Here is an 18707-nt window from a genome sequence, read left to right on the forward strand (position 1 = left end):
TTGGAATGTGAAGGACTTGGATATCACATCTCATGCTATAGATAGGCTCTTAGGTTTGGAAAAAGGAAGGAGTTGGATATCACATTTCATGTTAGAGGAAGGATCTCAGGTTTGGTATTAGAAGCATAGAGATATCACATCTCATGCTATAGGAAGGGTCTCAGGATTGGAATGGGAAGCAGTTGGATATCACATCTCATGCTATAGGAAGGGTCTCAGGTTTGGTATAAGCATTGAGATATCACATCTCATGCTATAGGAAGGGTCTCAGGATTGGAATGGGAAGGACTTGGATATCACATCTCATGCTATAGGGAGGGTCTCAAGTTTGATATTAGAAGCTTTGAGATATCACATCTCATGATATCGGAAGGGTCTCAGGATTGGAATGGGAAGGAGTTGGATATCACATCTCATGATAAAGGAAGGGTCTAAGGTTTGGAAGGGGAAGGATTTGGATATCACATCTCATGTTATATTACGGGTCTCAGGTTTGGTATTAGAAGCATTGAGATATCAAGTCTCATAGTATAGGAAGGGTCTCAGAATTGGAATGGGAAGGAGTTGGATATCACATCTCAAGCTATAGGAAGGGTCTCAGGATTGGAATGGGAAGGACTTGGATATCACATCTCATGCTATAGGAAGGCTCTCAGGTTTGGAAGGGGAAAGAGTTGGATATCACATTTCATGTTAGAGGTAGGATCTCAGGTTTGGTATTAGAGGCATTGAGATATCACATCTCATGCTATCAGAAGGGTCTCAGGAATGGAATGGGAAGGAGTTGGATATCACATCTCATGCTAAAGGGAGGGTCTCAGGTTTGGAAGGGGAAGGATTTGGATATCACATCTCATGTTATAGGAAGGATCTCAGGTTTGGTATTAGAAGCATTGAGATATCACATCTCATGCTATAGGAAGGGTCTCAGGATTGGAATGGGAAGCAGTTGGATATCACATCTCATGCTATAGGAAGGGTCTCAGGTTTGGTATAAACATTGAGATATCACATCTCATGCTATAGGACGGGTCTCAGGATTGGAATGGAAGGAGTTGGATATCACATCTCATGTTATAGGAAGGATCTCAGGTTTGGTATTAGAAGCATTGAGACATCACATCTCATGCTATAGGAAGGGTCTCAGGGTTGGAATGGGAAGGAGTTGGATATCACATCTCATCCAATAGGAAGGGTCTCAGGTTTGGAATAGGAAGGAATTGGATATCACATCTCATGTTATAGGAAGGATCTCAGGTTTGGTATTAGAAGCATTGAGATATCACATCTCATGCTATAGGAAGGGTCTCAGGATTGGAATGTGAAGGATTTGGATATCACATCTCATGCTAAAGGAAGGGTCTCAGGTTTGGTAGAAGCATTGAGATATCACGTCTCTGCTATCGGAAGGGTCTCAGGATTGGATTGGGAAGGAGTTGGATATCCCTTCTCATGCTATAGGAAGGGTCTCAGGATTTGAATGGCAAGGAGTTGGATATCACATCTCATGCCATAGGAAGGGTCTCAGGTTTGGTATAAGCATTGAGATATCACATCTCTGCTATCGGAAGGGTCTCAGGATTGGATTGGGAAGGAGTTGGATATCCCTTCTCATGCTATAGGAAGTGTCTCAGGTTGGAATGGGAAGGAGTTGGATATCACATCTCATGTTATAGGAAGGGTCTCAGGATTGGAATGGGAAGGATTTGGATATCACATCTCTTGCTATAGGAAGGGTCTCAGGATTGGAATGGGTAGGAGTTGGATATTACTTTCTTGCTATAGGAAGGGTCTCATGTTTGGAATGGGAAGGAGTTGGATATCACATATGCTATAGTTAGTGTCTCAGGTTTGGAACGGGAAGGAGTTGGATATCACATCTCATGTTATAGGAAGGATCTCAGGTTTGGTATTAGAAGCATTGAGATATCACATCTCATGCTATAGGAAGGGTCTCAGGATTGAAATGGGAAGCAGTTGGATATCACATCTCATGCTATAGGAAGGGTCTCAGGTTTGGTATAAGCAATGAGATATCACATCTCATGCTATAGGACGGGTCTCAGGATTGGAATGGAAGGAGTTGGATATCACATCTCATGTTATAGGAAGGATCTCAGGTTTGGTATTAGAAGCATTGAGACATCACATCTCATGCTATAGGAAGGGTCTCAGGGTTGGAATGGGAAGGAGTTGGATATCACATCTCATCCAATAGGAAGGGTCTCAGGTTTGGAATAGGAAGGAATTGGATATCACATCTCATGTTATAGGAAGGATCTCAGGTTTGGTATTAGAAGCATTGAGATATCACATCTCATGCTATAGGAAGGGTCTCAGGATTGGAATGTGAAGGATTTGGATATCACATCTCATGCTAAAGGAAGGGTCTCAGGTTTGGTAGAAGCATTGAGATATCACGTCTCTGCTATCGGAAGGGTCTCAGGATTGGATTGGGAAGGAGTTGGATATCCCTTCTCATGCTATAGGAAGGGTCTCAGGATTTGAATGGCAAGGAGTTGGATATCACATCTCATGCCATAGGAAGGGTCTCAGGTTTGGTATAAGCATTGAGATATCACATCTCTGCTATCGGAAGGGTCTCAGGATTGGATTGGGAAGGAGTTGGATATCCCTTCTCATGCTATAGGAAGTGTCTCAGGTTGGAATGGGAAGGAGTTGGATATCACATCTCATGTTATAGGAAGGGTCTCAGGATTGGAATGGGAAGGATTTGGATATCACATCTCTTGCTATAGGAAGGGTCTCAGGATTGGAATGGGTAGGGGTTGGATATTACTTTCTTGCTATAGGAAGGGTCTCATGTTTGGAATGGGAAGGAGTTGGATATCACATATGCTATAGTTAGTGTCTCAGGTTTGGAACGGGAAGGAGTTGGATATCACATCTCATGTTATAGGAAGGGTCTCAGGTTTGGTATAAGCATTGAGATATCACATCTCTGCTATCGGAAGCGGCTCAGGATTGGAATGGGAAGGAGTTGGATATCCCATCTCATGTTATAGGAAGAGTCTCTGGTTTGGTATTAGAATCATTGAGATATCACATCGCATGCTGTAGGAAGGGTCTAAGGATTGGAATGGGATGGACTTGGATATCACATCTCATGCTATAGGTAGGCTCTCAGGTTTGGTATAAGCATTGAGATATCACATCTCATGCTATAGGAAGGGTCTCAGGATTGGAATGGGAAGGAATTGGATATCACATCTCATGCTATAGGAAGGGTCTCAGATTTGGTATAAGCATTGAGATATCACATCTCATGCTAAAGGAAGGGTCTCAGGATTGGAATGGGAAGGAGTTGTATATCACATCTCAGGCCATAGGAAGGTTCTCAGGTTTGGTATAAGCATTGAGATATCACATCTCTGCTATCGGAAAGGTCTCAGGATTGGAATGGGAAGGAGTTGGATATCCCATCTCATGTTATAGGAAGGGTCTCAGGTTTGGTATTAGAAGCATAGAGATATCACATCTCATGCTATAGGAAGGGTCTCAGGATTGGAATGGGAAGGACTTGGATGTCACATCTCATGCTATAGGGAGGGTCTCAAGTTTGATATTAGAAGCATTGAGATAACAAATCTCATGATATCGGAAGGGTCTCAGGATTGGAATGGGAAGGAGTTGGATATCATATCTCATGATAAAGGAAGGGTCTAAGGTTTGGAAGGGGAAGGATTTGGATATCACATCTCATGTTATAGGACGGGTCTCAGATTTGGTATTAGAAGCATTGAGATATCAAGTCTCATGGTATAAGAAGGGTCTCAGAATTGGAATGGGAAGGAGTTGGATATCACACCTCAAGCTATAGGAAGGGTCTCAGGATTGGAATGGGAAGGAGTTTGATATCACATCTCATGCCATAGTATGGGTCTCAGGTTTGGTAGAAGCATTGGGATATCACATCTCATGCTATCGGAAGGGTATCAGTATTGGATTTGGAAGAAGTTGGATATCCCATCTCATGCTATAGGAAGGGTCTCAGGTTGGAATGGGAAGGAGTTGGATATCACATTTCATGTTATAGGAAGGGTCTCAGGATTGGAATGGGAAGGACTTGGATATCATATCTCATGCTATAGGACGGGTCTCAGGTTTGTTATTAGAATCATTGAGATATCATATTGCATGCTGTAGGAAGGGTCTAAGGATTGGAATGGGAAGGACCTGGATATCACATCTCATGCTATAGATAGGCTCTTAGGTTTGGAAAGGGAAGGAGTTGGATATCACATTTCATGTTAGAGGAAGGATCTCAGGTTTGGTATTAGAAGCATTGAGATATCACATCTCATGCTATAGGAAGGGTCTCAGGATTGGAATGGGAAGTAGTTGGATATCACATCTCATGCTATAGGAAGGGTCTCAGGTTTGGTATAAGCATTGAGATATCACATCTCATGCTATAGGACGGGTCTCAGGATTGGAATGGAAGGAGTTGGATATCACATCTCATGTTATAGGAAGGATCTCAGGTTTGGTATTAGAAGCATTGAGACATCACATCTCATGCTATAGGAAGGGTCTCAGGGTTGGAATGGGAAGGAGTTGGATATCACAACTCATCCAATAGGAAGGGTCTCAGGTTTGGAATGGGAAGGAATTGGATATCACATCTCATGTTATAGGAAGGATCTCAGGTTTGGTATTAGAAGCATTGAGATATCACATCTCATGCTATAGGAAGGGTCTCAGGATTGGAATGTGAAGGATTTGGATATCACATCTCATGCTAAAGGAAGGGTCTCAGGTTTGGTAGAAGCATTGAGATATCACGTCTCTGCTATCGGAAGGGTCTCAGGATTGGATTGGGAACGAGTTGGATATCCCTTCTCATGCTATAGGAAGGGTCTCAGGATTTGAATGGCAAGGAGTTGGATATCACATCTCATGCCATAGGAAGGGTCTCAGGTTTGGTATAAGCATTGAGATATCACATCTCTGCTATCGGAAGGGTCTCAGGATTGGAATGGGAAGGAGTTGGATATTCCCATCTCATGTTATAGGAAGGGTCTCAGGTTTGGTATTAGAAGCATTGAGATATCACATCTCATGCTATAGGAAGGGTCTCAGGATTGGAATGGGAAGGACTTGGATATCACATCTCATGCTATAGGGAGGGTCTCAAGTTTGATATTAGAAGCTTTGAGATATCACATCTCATGATATCGGAAGGGTCTCAGGATTGGAATGGGAAGGAGTTGGATATCACATCTCATGATAAAGGAAGGGTCTAAGTTTTGGAAGGGGAAGGATTTGGATATCACATCTCATGTTATATTACGGGTCTCAGGTTTGGTATTAGAAGCATTGAGATATCAAGTCTCAGAGTATAGGAAGGGTCTCAGAATTGGAATGGGAAGGATTTGGATATCACATCTCAAGCTATAGGAAGGGTCTCAGGATTGGAATGGGAAGGACTTGGATATCACATCTCATGCTATAGGAAGGCTCTCAGGTTTGGAAGGGGAAAGAGTTGGATATCACATTTCATGTTAGAGGTAGGATCTCAGGTTTGGCATTAGAGGCATTGAGATATCACATCTCATGCTATCAGAAGGGTCTCAGGTTTGGAAGGGGAAGGATTTGGATATCACATCTCATGTTATAGGAAGGATCTCAGGTTTGGTATTAGAAGCATTGAGATATCACATCTCATGCTATCGGAAGGATCTCTCGTTTGGTATAAGAAGCATTGAGATATCACATCTCATGCTATAGGAAGGGTCTCAGGATTGGAATGGGAAGGAGTTGGATATTCCCATCTCATGTTATAGGGAGGGTCTCAAGTTTGATATTAGAAGCATTGAGATATCACATTTCATGATATCGGAAGGGTCTCAAGATTGGAATGGGAAGGAGTTGGCTATCACATCTCATGATAAAGGAAGGGTCTAAGGTTTGGAAGGGGAAGGATTTGGATATCACATCTCATGTTATAGGACGGGTCTCAGGTTTGGTATTAGAAGCATTGAGATATCAAGTCTCATGGTATAGGAAGGGTCTCAGAATTGGAATGGGAAGGAGTTGGATATCACATCTCAAGCTATAGGAAGGGTCTCAGGATTAGAATGGGAAGGAGTTTGATATCACATCTCATGCCATAGTATGGGTCTCAGGTTTGGTAGAAGCATTGGGATATCAAATCTCATGCTATCGGAAGGGTATCGGGATTGGATTTGGAAGGAGTTGGATATCCCATCTCATGCTATAGGAAGGGTCTCAGGTTGGAATGGGAAGGAGTTGGATATCACATCTCATGTTATAGGAAGGGTCTCAGGATTGGAATGGGAAGGACTTGGATATTACATCTCATGCTATAGGAAGGCTCTCAGGTTTGCAAGGGGAAAAAGTTGGATATCACATTTCATGTTAGAGGTAGGATCTCAGGTTTGGTATTAGAAGTATTGAGATATCACATCTCATGCTATCAGAAGGATCTCAGGTTTGGTATAGAAGCATTGAGATATCATATCTTATGCTATCAGAAGAGTCTCAGGATTGGAATGGGAAGGAGTTGGATATCACATCTCATGCTAAAGGGAGGGTCTCAGGTTTGGAAGGGGAAGGATTTGGATATCACATCTCATGTTATAGGAAGGATCTCAGGTTTGGTATTAGAAGTATTGAGATATCACATCTCATGCTATCAGAAGGATCTCAGGTTTGGTATAGAAGCATTGAGATATCATATCTTATGCTATCAGAAGAGTCTCAGGATTGGAATGGGAAGGAGTTGGATATCACATCTCATGCTAAAGGGAGGGTCTCAGGTTTGGAAGATAAGGATTTGGATATCACATCTCATGTTATAGGAAGGATCTCAGGTTTGGTATTAGAAGTATTGAGATATCACATCTCATGCTATCGGAAGGATCTCAGGTTTGGTATAGAAGCATTGAGATATCATATCTTATGCTATCAGAAGGGTCTCAGGATTGGAATGGGAAGGAGTTGGATATCACATCTCATGCTAAAGGGAGGGTCTCAGGTTTGGAAGGGGAAGGATTTGGATATCACATCTCATGTTATAGGATGGATCTCAGGTTTGGTATTAGAAGTATTGAGATATCACATCTCATGTTATCGGAAGGATCTCAGGTTTGGTATTAGAAGTATTGAGATATCACCTCTCATGCTATAGGAAGGGTCTCAGGATTGGAATGGGAAGGAGTTGGATATCACATCTCATGCTAAAGGAAGGGTCTCAGGTTTGGTAGAAGCATTGAGATATCACATCTCATGCTATAGGAAGGGTCTCAGGATTGGAATGGGAAGGACTTAGATATCACATATCATGCTATAGGGAGGGTCTCAGTTTTGATATTAGAAGCATTGAGATATCACATCTCATGCTATCGGAAGTGTCTCAGGATTGGAATGGGAAGGAGCCGGATATCACATCTCATGCTAAAGGAAGGGTCTCAGGTTTGGAACGGGAAGGAGTTGGATATCACATCTCATGTTATAGGAAGGGTCTCAGGTTTGGTATAAACATTGAGATATCACATCTCTGCTATCGGAAGTGTCTCAGGATTGGAATGGGAAGGAGTTGGATATCCCATCTCATGTTATAGGACGGGTCTCAGGTTTTTTATTAGAATCATTGAGATATCATATTGCATGCTGTAGGAAGGGTCTAAGCATTGGAATGGGAAGGACTTGGATATCACATCTCATGCTATAGATAGGCTCTCAGGTTTGGAAAGTGAAGGAGTTGGATATCACATTTCATGTTAGAGGAAGGATCTCAGGTTTGGTATTAGAGGCATTGAGATATCACATCTCAGGCTATAGGAAGGGTCTCAGGATTGGAATGGGAAGGAGTTGGATATCACATCTCATGCTATAGGAAGGGTCTCAGGTTTGGTATAAGCATTGAGATATCACATCTCATGCTATAGGAAGGGTCCAGGATTGGAATGGAAGGAGTTGGATATCACATCTCATGTTATAGGAAGGATCTCAGGTTTGGTATTAGAAGCATTGAGACATCACATCTCATGCTATAGGAAGGGTCTCAGGATTGGTATTAGAAGCATTGAGATATCAGATCTCATGCTATAGGAAGTGTCTCAGGATTGGAATGGGAAGGACTTGGATATCACATCTCATGCTATAGGTAGGGTCTCAAGTTTGATATTAGAAGCATTGAGATATCACATCTCATGCTATAGGAAGGGTCTCAGGTTTGGTATAAGCAGTGAGATATCACATCTCATGCTATAGGAAGTGTCTCAGGATTGGAATGGGAAGGAGTTGGATATCACATCTCATGTTATAGGAAGGATCTCAGGTTTGGTATAAGCATTGAGATATCACATCTCTGCTATCGGAAGGGTCTCAGGATTGGAATGGGAAGGAGTTGGATATTCCCATCTCATGTTATAGGAAGGGTCTCAGGTTTGGTATTAGAAGCATTGAGATATCACATCTCATGCTATAGGAAGGGTCTCAGGATTGGAATGGGAAGGACTTGGATATCACATCTCATGCTATAGGGAGGGTCTCAAGTTTGATATTAGAAGCTTTGAGATATCACATCTCATGATATCGGAAGGGTCTCAGGATTGGAATGGGAAGGAGTTGGATATCACATCTCATGATAAAGGAAGGGTCTAAGGTTTGGAAGGGGAAGGATTTGGATATCACATCTCATGTTATATTACAGGTCTCAGGTTTGGTATTAGAAGCATTGAGATATCAAGTCTCATAGTATAGGAAGGGTCTCAGAATTGGAATGGGAAGGAGTTGGATATCACATCTCAAGCTATAGGAAGGTTCTCAGGATTGGAATGGGAAGGACTTGGATATCACATCTCATGCTATAGGAAGGCTCTCAGGTTTGGAAGGGGAAAGAGTTGGATATCACATTTCATGTTAGAGGTAGGATCTCAGGTTTGGTATTAGAGGCATTGAGATATCACATCTCATGCTATCAGAAGGGTCTCAGGAATGGAATGGGAAGGAGTTGGATATCACATCTCATGCTAAAGGGAGGGTCTCAGGTTTGGAAGGGGAAGGATTTGGATATCACATCTCATGTTATAGGAAGGATCTCAGGTTTGGTATTAGAAGCATTGAGATATCACATCTCATGCTATCGGAAGGATCTCAGGTTTGGTATTAGAAGCATTGAGATATCACATCTCATGCTATCAGAAGAGTCTCAGGATTGGAATAGGAAGGAGTTGGATATCACATCTCATGCTAAAGGGAGGGTCTCAGGTTTGGAAGGGGAAGGATTTGGATATCACATCTCATGTTATCGGAAGGATCTCACGTTTGGTATTAGAAGTATTGAGATATCATATCTCATGCTATAGGAAGGGTCTCAGGATTGGAATGGGAAGGAGTTGGATATCACATCTCATGCTATAGGGAGGGTCTCAGGATTGGAATGGGAAGGACTTAGATATCACATATCATGCTATAGGGAGGGTCTCAGTTTTGATATTAGAAGCATTGAGATATCACATCTCATGCTATCGGAAGTGTCTCAGGATTGGAATGGGAAGGAGCTGGATATCACATCTCATGCTAAAGGAAGGGTCTCAGGTTTGGAACGGGAAGGATTTGGATATCACATCTCATATTACAGGAAGGGTCTCAGGTTTGGTATAAGCATTGAGATATCACATCTCTGCTATCGGAAGAGTCTCAGGATTGGAATGGGAAGGAGTTGGATATCCCATCTCATGTTATAGGACGGGTCTCAGGTTTGTTATTAGAATCATTGAGATATCATATTGCATGCTGTAGGAAGGGTCTAAGGGTTGGAATGTGAAGGACTTGGATATCACATCTCATGCTATAGATAGGCTCTTAGGTTTGGAAAGGGAAGGAGTTGGATATCACATTTCATGTTAGAGGAAGGATCTCAGGTTTGGTATTAGAAGCATAGAGATATCACATCTCATGCTATAGGAAGGGTCTCAGGATTGGAATGGGAAGCAGTTGGATATCACATCTCATGCTATAGGAAGGGTCTCAGGTTTGGTGTAAGCATTGAGATATCACATCTCATGCTATAGGAAGGGTCTCAGGATTGGAATGGGAAGGACTTGGATATCACATCTCATGCTATAGGGAGGGTCTCAAGTTTGATATTAGAAGCTTTGAGATATCACATCTCATGATATCGGAAGGGTCTCAGGATTGGAATGGGAAGGAGTTGGATATCACATCTCATGATAAAGGAAGGGTCTAAGGTTTGGAAGGGGAAGGATTTGGATATCACATCTCATGTTATATTACGGGTCTCAGGTTTGGTATTAGAAGCATTGAGATATCAAGTCTCATAGTATAGGAAGGGTCTCAGAATTGGAATGGGAAGGAGTTGGATATCACATCTCATGCTATAGGAAGTGTCTCAGGATTGGAATGGGAAGGAGTTGGATATCAAATCTCATGTTATAGGAAGGATCTCAGGTTTGGTATAAGCATTGAGATATCACATCTCTGCTATCGGAAGAGTCTCAGGATTGGAATGGGAAGGAGTTGGATATCCCATCTCATGTTATAGGACGGATCTCAGGTTTGTTATTAGAATCATTGAGATATCATATTGCATGCTGTAGGAAGGGTCTAAGGGTTGGAATGTGAAGGACTTGGATATCACATCTCATGCTATAGATAGGCTCTTAGGTTTGGAAAGGGAAGGAGTTGGATATCACATTTCATGTTAGAGGAAGGATCTCAGGTTTGGTATTAGAAGCATAGAGATATCACATCTCATGCTATAGGAAGGGTCTCAGGATTGGAATGGGAAGCAGTTGGATATCACATCTCATGCTATAGGAAGTGTCTCAGGATTGGAATGGGAAGGACTTGGGTATCACATCTCATGCTATAGGGAGGGTCTCAAGTTTGATATTAGAAGCATTGAGATATCACATCTCATGCTATAGGAAGGGTCTCAGGATTGGAATGGGAAGGAGTTGGATATCACATCTCATGCTATAGGAAGGGTCTCAGGTTTGGTATAAGCAGTGAGATATCACATCTCATGCTATAGGAAGTGTCTCAGGATTGGAATGGGAAGGAGTTGGATTACACATCTCATGTTATAGGAAGGATCTCAGGTTTGGTATAAGCATTGAGATATCACATCTCTGCTATTGGAAGGGTCTCAGGATTGGAATGGGTAGGAGTTGGATATTCCCATCTCATGTTATAGGGAGGGTCTCAAGTTTGATATTAGAAGCATTGAGATATCACATTTCATGATATCGGAAGGGTCTCAAGATTGGAATGGGAAGGAGTTGGCTATCACATCTCATGATAAAGGAAGGGTCTAAGGTTTGGAAGGGGAAGCATTTGGATATCACATCTCATGTTATAGGATGGGTCTCAGGTTTGGTATTAGAAGCATTGAGATATCAAGTCTCATGGTATAGGAAGGGTCTCAGAATTGGAATGGGAAGGAGTTGGATATCACATCTCAAGCTATAGGAAGGGTCTCAGGATTAGAATGGGAAGGAGTTTGATATCACATCTCATGCCATAGTATGGGTCTCAGGTTTGGTAGAAGCATTGGGATATCAGATCTCATGCTATCGGAAGGGTATCGGGATTGGATTTGGAAGGAGTTGGATATCCCATCTCATGCTATAGGAAGGGTCTCAGGTTGGAATGGGAAGGAGTTGGGTATCACATCTCATGTTATAGGAAGGGTCTCAGGATTGGAATGGGAAGGACTTGGATATCACATCTCATGCTATAGGAAGGCTCTCAGGTTTGCAAGGGGAAAGAGTTGGATATCACATTTCATGTTAGAGGTAGGATCTCAGGTTTGGTATTAGAAGTATTGAGATATCACATCTCATGCTATCAGAAGGATCTCAGGTTTGGTATAGAAGCATTGAGATATCATATCTTATGCTATCAGAAGAGTCTCAGGATTGGAATGGGAAGGAGTTGGATATCACATCTCATGCTAAAGGGAGGGTCTCAGGTTTGGAAGATAAGGATTTGGATATCACATCTCATGTTATAGGAAGGATCTCAGGTTTGGTATTAGAAGAATTGAGATATCACATCTCATGCTATCGGAAGGATCTCAGATTTGGTATAGAAGCATTGAGATATCATATCTTATGCTATCAGAAGGGTCTCAGGATTGGAATGGGAAGGAGTTGGATATCACATCTCATGCTAAAGGGCGGGTCTCAGGTTTGGAAGGGGAAGGATTTGGATATCACATCTCATGTTATAGGATGGATCTCAGGTTTGGTATTAGAAGTATTGAGATATCACATCTCATGTTATCGGAAGGATCTCAGGTTTGGTATTAGAAGTATTGAGATATCACCTCTCATGCTATAGGAAGGGTCTCAGGATTGGAATGGGAAGGAGTTGGATATCACATCTCATGCTAAAGGAAGGGTCTCAGGTTTGGTAGAAGCATTGAGATATCACATCTCATGCTATAGGAAGGGTCTCAGGATTGGAATGGGAAGGACTTAGATATCACATATCATGCTATAGGGAGGGTCTCAGTTTTGATATTAGAAGCATTGAGATATCACATCTCATGCTATCGGAAGTGTCTCAGGATTGGAATGGGAAGGAGCCGGATATCACATCTCATGCTAAAGGAAGGGTCTCAGGTTTGGAACGGGAAGGAGTTGGATATCACATCTCATGTTAGAGGAAGGATCTCAGGTTTGGTATTAGAGGCATTGAGATATCACATCTCAGGCTATAGGAAGGGTCTCAGGATTGGAATGGGAAGGAGTTGGATATCACATCTCATGCTATAGGAAGGGTCTCAGGTTTGGTATAAGCATTGAGATATCACATCTCATGCTATAGGAAGGGTCCAGGATTGGAATGGAAGGAGTTGGATATCACATCTCATGTTATAGGAAGGATCTCAGGTTTGGTATTAGAAGCATTGAGACATCACATCTCATGCTATAGGAAGGGTCTCAGGATTGGAATGGGAAGGAGTTGGATATCACATCTCATGTTATAGGAAGAGTCTCAGTTTTGGTATTAGAAGCATTGAGATATCACATCTCATGCTATAGGAAGTGTCTCAGGATTGGAATGGGAAGGACTTGGATATCACATCTCATGCTATAGGTAGGGTCTCAAGTTTGATATTAGAAGCATTGAGATATCACATCTCATGCTATAGGAAGGGTCTCAGGTTTGGTATAAGCAGTGAGATATCACATCTCATGCTATAGGAAGTGTCTCAGGATTGGAATGGGAAGGAGTTGGATATCACATCTCATGTTATAGGAAGGATCTCAGGTTTGGTATAAGCATTGAGATATCACATCTCTGCTATAGGAAGGGTCTCAGGATTGGAATGGGAAGGAGTTGGATATTCCCATCTCATGTTATAGGAAGGGTCTCAGGTTTGGTATTAGAAGCATTGAGATATCACATCTCATGCTATAGAAAGGGTCTCAGGATTGGAATGGGAAGGACTTGGATATCACATCTCATGCTATAGGGAGGGTCTCAAGTTTGATATTAGAAGCTTTGAGATATCACATCTCATGATATCGGAAGGGTCTCAGGATTGGAATGGGAAGGAGTTGGATATCACATCTCATGATAAAGGAAGGGTCTAAGGTTTGGAAGGGGAAGGATTTGGATATCACATCTCATGTTATATTACGGGTCTCAGGTTTGGTATTAGAAGCATTGAGATATCAAGTCTCATAGTATAGGAAGGGTCTCAGAATTGGAATGGGAAGGAGTTGGATATCACATCTCAAGCTATAGGAAGGTTCTCAGGATTGGAATGGGAAGGACTTGGATATCACATCTCATGCTATAGGAAGGCTCTCAGGTTTGGAAGGGGAAAGAGTTGGATATCACATTTCATGTTAGAGGTAGGATCTCAGGTTTGGTATTAGAGGCATTGAGATATCACATCTCATGCTATCAGAAGGGTCTCAGGAATGGAATGGGAAGGAGTTGGATATCACATCTCATGCTAAAGGGAGGGTCTCAGGTTTGGAAGGGGAAGGATTTGGATATCACATCTCATGTTATAGGAAGGATCTCAGGTTTGGTATTAGAAGCATTGAGATATCACATCTCATGCTATCGGAAGGATCTCAGGTTTGGTATTAGAAGCATTGAGATATCACATCTCATGCTATCAGAAGAGTCTCAGGATTGGAATAGGAAGGAGTTGGATATCACATCTCATGCTAAAGGGAGGGTCTCAGGTTTGGAAGGGGAAGGATTTGGATATCACATCTCATGTTATCGGAAGGATCTCACGTTTGGTATTAGAAGTATTGAGATATCATATCTCATGCTATAGGAAGGGTCTCAGGATTGGAATGGGAAGGAGTTGGATATCACATCTCATGCTATAGGGAGGGTCTCAGGATTGGAATGGGAAGGACTTAGATATCACATATCATGCTATAGGGAGGGTCTCAGTTTTGATATTAGAAGCATTGAGATATCACATCTCATGCTATCGGAAGTGTCTCAGGATTGGAATGGGAAGGAGCTGGATATCACATCTCATGCTAAAGGAAGGGTCTCAGGTTTGGAACGGGAAGGATTTGGATATCACATCTCATGTTACAGGAAGGGTCTCAGGTTTGGTATAAGCATTGAGATATCACATCTCTGCTATCGGAAGAGTCTCAGGATTGGAATGGGAAGGAGTTGGATATCCCATCTCATGTTATAGGACGGGTCTCAGGTTTGTTATTAGAATCATTGAGATATCATATTGCATGCTGTAGGAAGGGTCTAAGGGTTGGAATGTGAAGGACTTGGATATCACATCTCATGCTATAGATAGGCTCTTAGGTTTGGAAAGGGAAGGAGTTGGATATCACATTTCATGTTAGAGGAAGGATCTCAGGTTTGGTATTAGAAGCATAGAGATATCACATCTCATGCTATAGGAAGGGTCTCAGGATTGGAATGGGAAGCAGTTGGATATCACATCACATGCTATAGGAAGGGTCTCAGGTTTGGTATAAGCATTGAGATATCACATCTCATGCTATAGGAAGGGTCTCAGGATTGGAATGAGAAGGACTTGGATATCACATCTCATGCTATAGGGAGGGTCTCAAGTTTCATATTAGAAGCTTTGAGATATCACATCTCATGATATCGGAAGGGTCTCAGGATTGGAATGGGAAGGAGTTGGATATCACATCTCATGATAAAGGAAGGGTCTAAGGTTTGGAAGGGGAAGGATTTGGATATCACATCTCATGTTATATTACGGGTCTCAGGTTTGGTATTAGAAGCATTGAGATATCAAGTCTCATAGTATAGGAAGGGTCTCAGAATTGGAATGGGAAGGAGTTGGATATCACATCTCATGCTATAGGAAGTGTCTCAGGATTGGAATGGGAAGGAGTTGGATATCACATCTCATGTTATAGGAAGGATCTCAGGTTTGGTATAAGCATTGAGATATCACATCTCTGCTATCGGAAGAGTCTCAGGATTGGAATGGGAAGGAGTTGGATATCCCATCTCATGTTATAGGACGGGTCTCAGGTTTGTTATTAGAATCATTGAGATATCATATTGCATGCTGTAGGAAGGGTCTAAGGGTTGGAATGTGAAGGACTTGGATATCACATCTCATGCTATAGATAGGCTCTTAGGTTTGGAAAGGGAAGGAGTTGGATATCACATTTCATGTTAGAGGAAGGATCTCAGGTTTGGTATTAGAAGCATAGAGATATCACATCTCATGCTATAGGAAGGGTCTCAGGATTGGAATGGGAAGCAGTTGGATATCACATCTCATGCTATAGGAAGTGTCTCAGGATTGGAATGGGAAGGACTTGGGTATCACATCTCATGCTATAGGGAGGGTCTCAAGTTTGATATTAGAAGCATTGAGATATCACATCTCATGCTATAGGAAGGGTCTCAGGATTGGAATGGGAAGGAGTTGGATATCACATCTCATGCTATAGGAAGGGTCTCAGGTTTGGTATAAGCAGTGAGATATCACATCTCATGCTATAGGAAGTGTCTCAGGATTGGAATGGGAAGGAGTTGGATTACACATCTCATGTTATAGGAAGGATCTCAGGTTTGGTATCAGCATTGAGATATCACATCTCTGCTATCGGAAGGGTCTCAGGATTGGAATGGGAAGGAGTTGGATATTCCCATCTCATGTTATAGGGAGGGTCTCAAGTTTGATATTAGAAGCATTGAGATATCACATTTCATGATATCGGAAGGGTCTCAAGATTGGAATGGGAAGGAGTTGGCTATCACATCTCATGATAAAGGAAGGGTCTAAGGTTTGGAAGGGGAAGCATTTGGATATCACATCTCATGTTATAGGACGGGTCTCAGGTTTGGTATTAGAAGCATTGAGATATCAAGTCTCATGGTATAGGAAGGGTCTCAGAATTGGAATGGGAAGGAGTTGGATATCACATCTCAAGCTATAGGAAGGGTCTCAGGATGTTACGAAGTTCGTTGGTCGTGTAGAGTATGGACAACCCCTCTGTCCCCAAGAAACACCCTGACCGATTTTGTTATATGGTCAGTGTGAATATTAAGGCCACAGGTGGAAGTCCGGAAAGCCAGGACGCGGGAACAGCCGGAAGAACCCCTTGAGCGCTGCAAAGCAAGATACAGTGGTTAAGCAATGAAACAGGGCCCGAATACCTTCATGTACATAAACCCCAAAGCTACCAGAATACCTGTGAGAACTTGGGTCAAGGCGTGGGTCTCCTAGCTTAGGCTGGAAACGTGCTGTAGGGTAGAACAGGCAACCACCTATTTGTAGGACCGAGGTCCTAGCCAATGAAGTGCTTAAGCAAGAGGAATCCGTGGAGCAGGCGTGAGTCGGTAACAGGCAAATCCAAAAGTACTTGAAGGGTTAAGCAAGAGGAGTCCGTGGAGCAGGCGTGAGTCGGTAACAGGCAAATCCAAAAGTACTTGAAGGGTTAAGCAAGAGGAGTCCGTGGAGCAGGCGTGAGTCGGTAACAGGCAAATCCAAAAGTACTTGAAGGGTTAAGCAAGAGGAGTCCGTGGAGCAGGCGTGAGTCGGTAACAGGCAAATCCAAAAGTACTTGAAGGGTTAAGCAAGAGGAGTCCGTGGAGCAAGCCGAGGTCAGAATCAGAGCAGGTCCTTGAACAAAGAGAGAAGTCACGTGATCTGAAACTAAACAGCTGTGAAGCAACGCCTTCGGTTCACCGACTCCTTTTATCCTCGGAAGGGACGCACGTATAGTCACGTGTGACGTGACCCGAAAGCATTGCAATGCTGCTAGGCAACCAAAGTCACGTGATCCGTAAAGCGCCGGGAAGCGCCGGTCTCCGCAAAGGACGTAAGTTCCTGAAGTGATGGAGCTTCCAGTTGATCTGCCACCGCCGTGAAGGGCGATAAACACCCGCTCCCCCAAACATGCCATGCCGTGCCCTGATGTGTGCGACGTGAGTGGGGGGCACGGTGCACGAGTGTTGGGGAGTGCGGGAATGGGTAGGCAAGGAGGGGCGAGTGGGGAGGTGTGTCCGTGGTCCAGGAAGCGGCGGGACAGAATCCCCCCTCAAAGGCCCACGACCCCATGGGCTAGCAGGACTGTCCCTGTGAAAGCGGGAAACCAAAAGCGGGGCATGGACATCCCGGGCGGGAACCCAAGAGCGATCTTCGGGACCATAGCCCAGCCAATCCACCAGGTATTGAAGCCGACCCCGATGGAAACGGGACCCAAGGATGGCACTGACCTCATAAACATCCTGTGAATCCACCGAGACAGGAGCGGGCGGGACCAGGACACGGGTAGGAGCCAGGTAAGGTTTCAAGAGAGAAGTATGGAAGACCGGGTGAATCCTCCAGGAAAGGGGAACCGAAAGCTTGAGGGCCACAGGATTCAAAACCCTGGAGATCCTATAAGGGCCCACAAAACGAGGCAACAACTTGCGACAGCCAGGGATCCGCAAATGCCTGGTCGAAAGCCACACCCGATCGCCCACCCGATACTCCGGGGCTGCGGCCCGTTTGCGGTCCGCTTTAGTCTTCATAACTGTCTGGGCCTCATGGAGATGGACCAAGGTCTGGGCATGGACACCGGCCAGATCCCGAACACAGGCATTAGCAGCGGGAGTAGTAGAGGGGAAATCAGGAAGTGGGAGGGCACGTGGGTGCTGCCCGTATAAAGCATAAAAGGGGGAAAAACCTGTGGTCGAATGACGGGAGTTATTATACGCAAATTCAGCAATATACAGCAGATTGGCCCATGAGTCCTGATACTGGAGGGACAAACACCGCAAGTACTGCTCCAAAGCCTGGTTTACCCGCTCGGTCTGCCCGTCACTCTCGGGGTGATAAGCTGAAGAGAAGCGAGCATCGATCCCCAGGAGTCTGGTGAGCGCGCGCCAGAAACAGGACGTGAATTGAGACCCACGGTCTGATATGATGACCTGTGGTAAACCAAAGAGGCAGAAGACAGATCTGAAGAATAAGCGAGCCAGAGTTGGAGCAGAGGGTATACCAGTACAGGGGATAAAGCGGGCCATTTTGGTGTATGAATCGACAATAACCCATATGGTGTCGTAGCCCTGTTTGCGGGGTAAGTCAGTGATGAGATCCATCGAGACGGTGTGCCAAGGTCTGGGAGGTACGGGAAGAGGTAAGAGCAGCCCTAAAGGCCGTCCTTTGCGTGTTTTGCATTGGGCACATATGGAACAAGTGTTAACAT

This window comes from Ambystoma mexicanum, unplaced genomic scaffold (assembly GCF_040938575.1).
Source record: "Ambystoma mexicanum isolate Mex_15411 unplaced genomic scaffold, UKY_AmexF1_1 Mex_scaf4, whole genome shotgun sequence".
Classification (NCBI taxonomy): Eukaryota; Metazoa; Chordata; class Amphibia; order Caudata; family Ambystomatidae; genus Ambystoma; species Ambystoma mexicanum.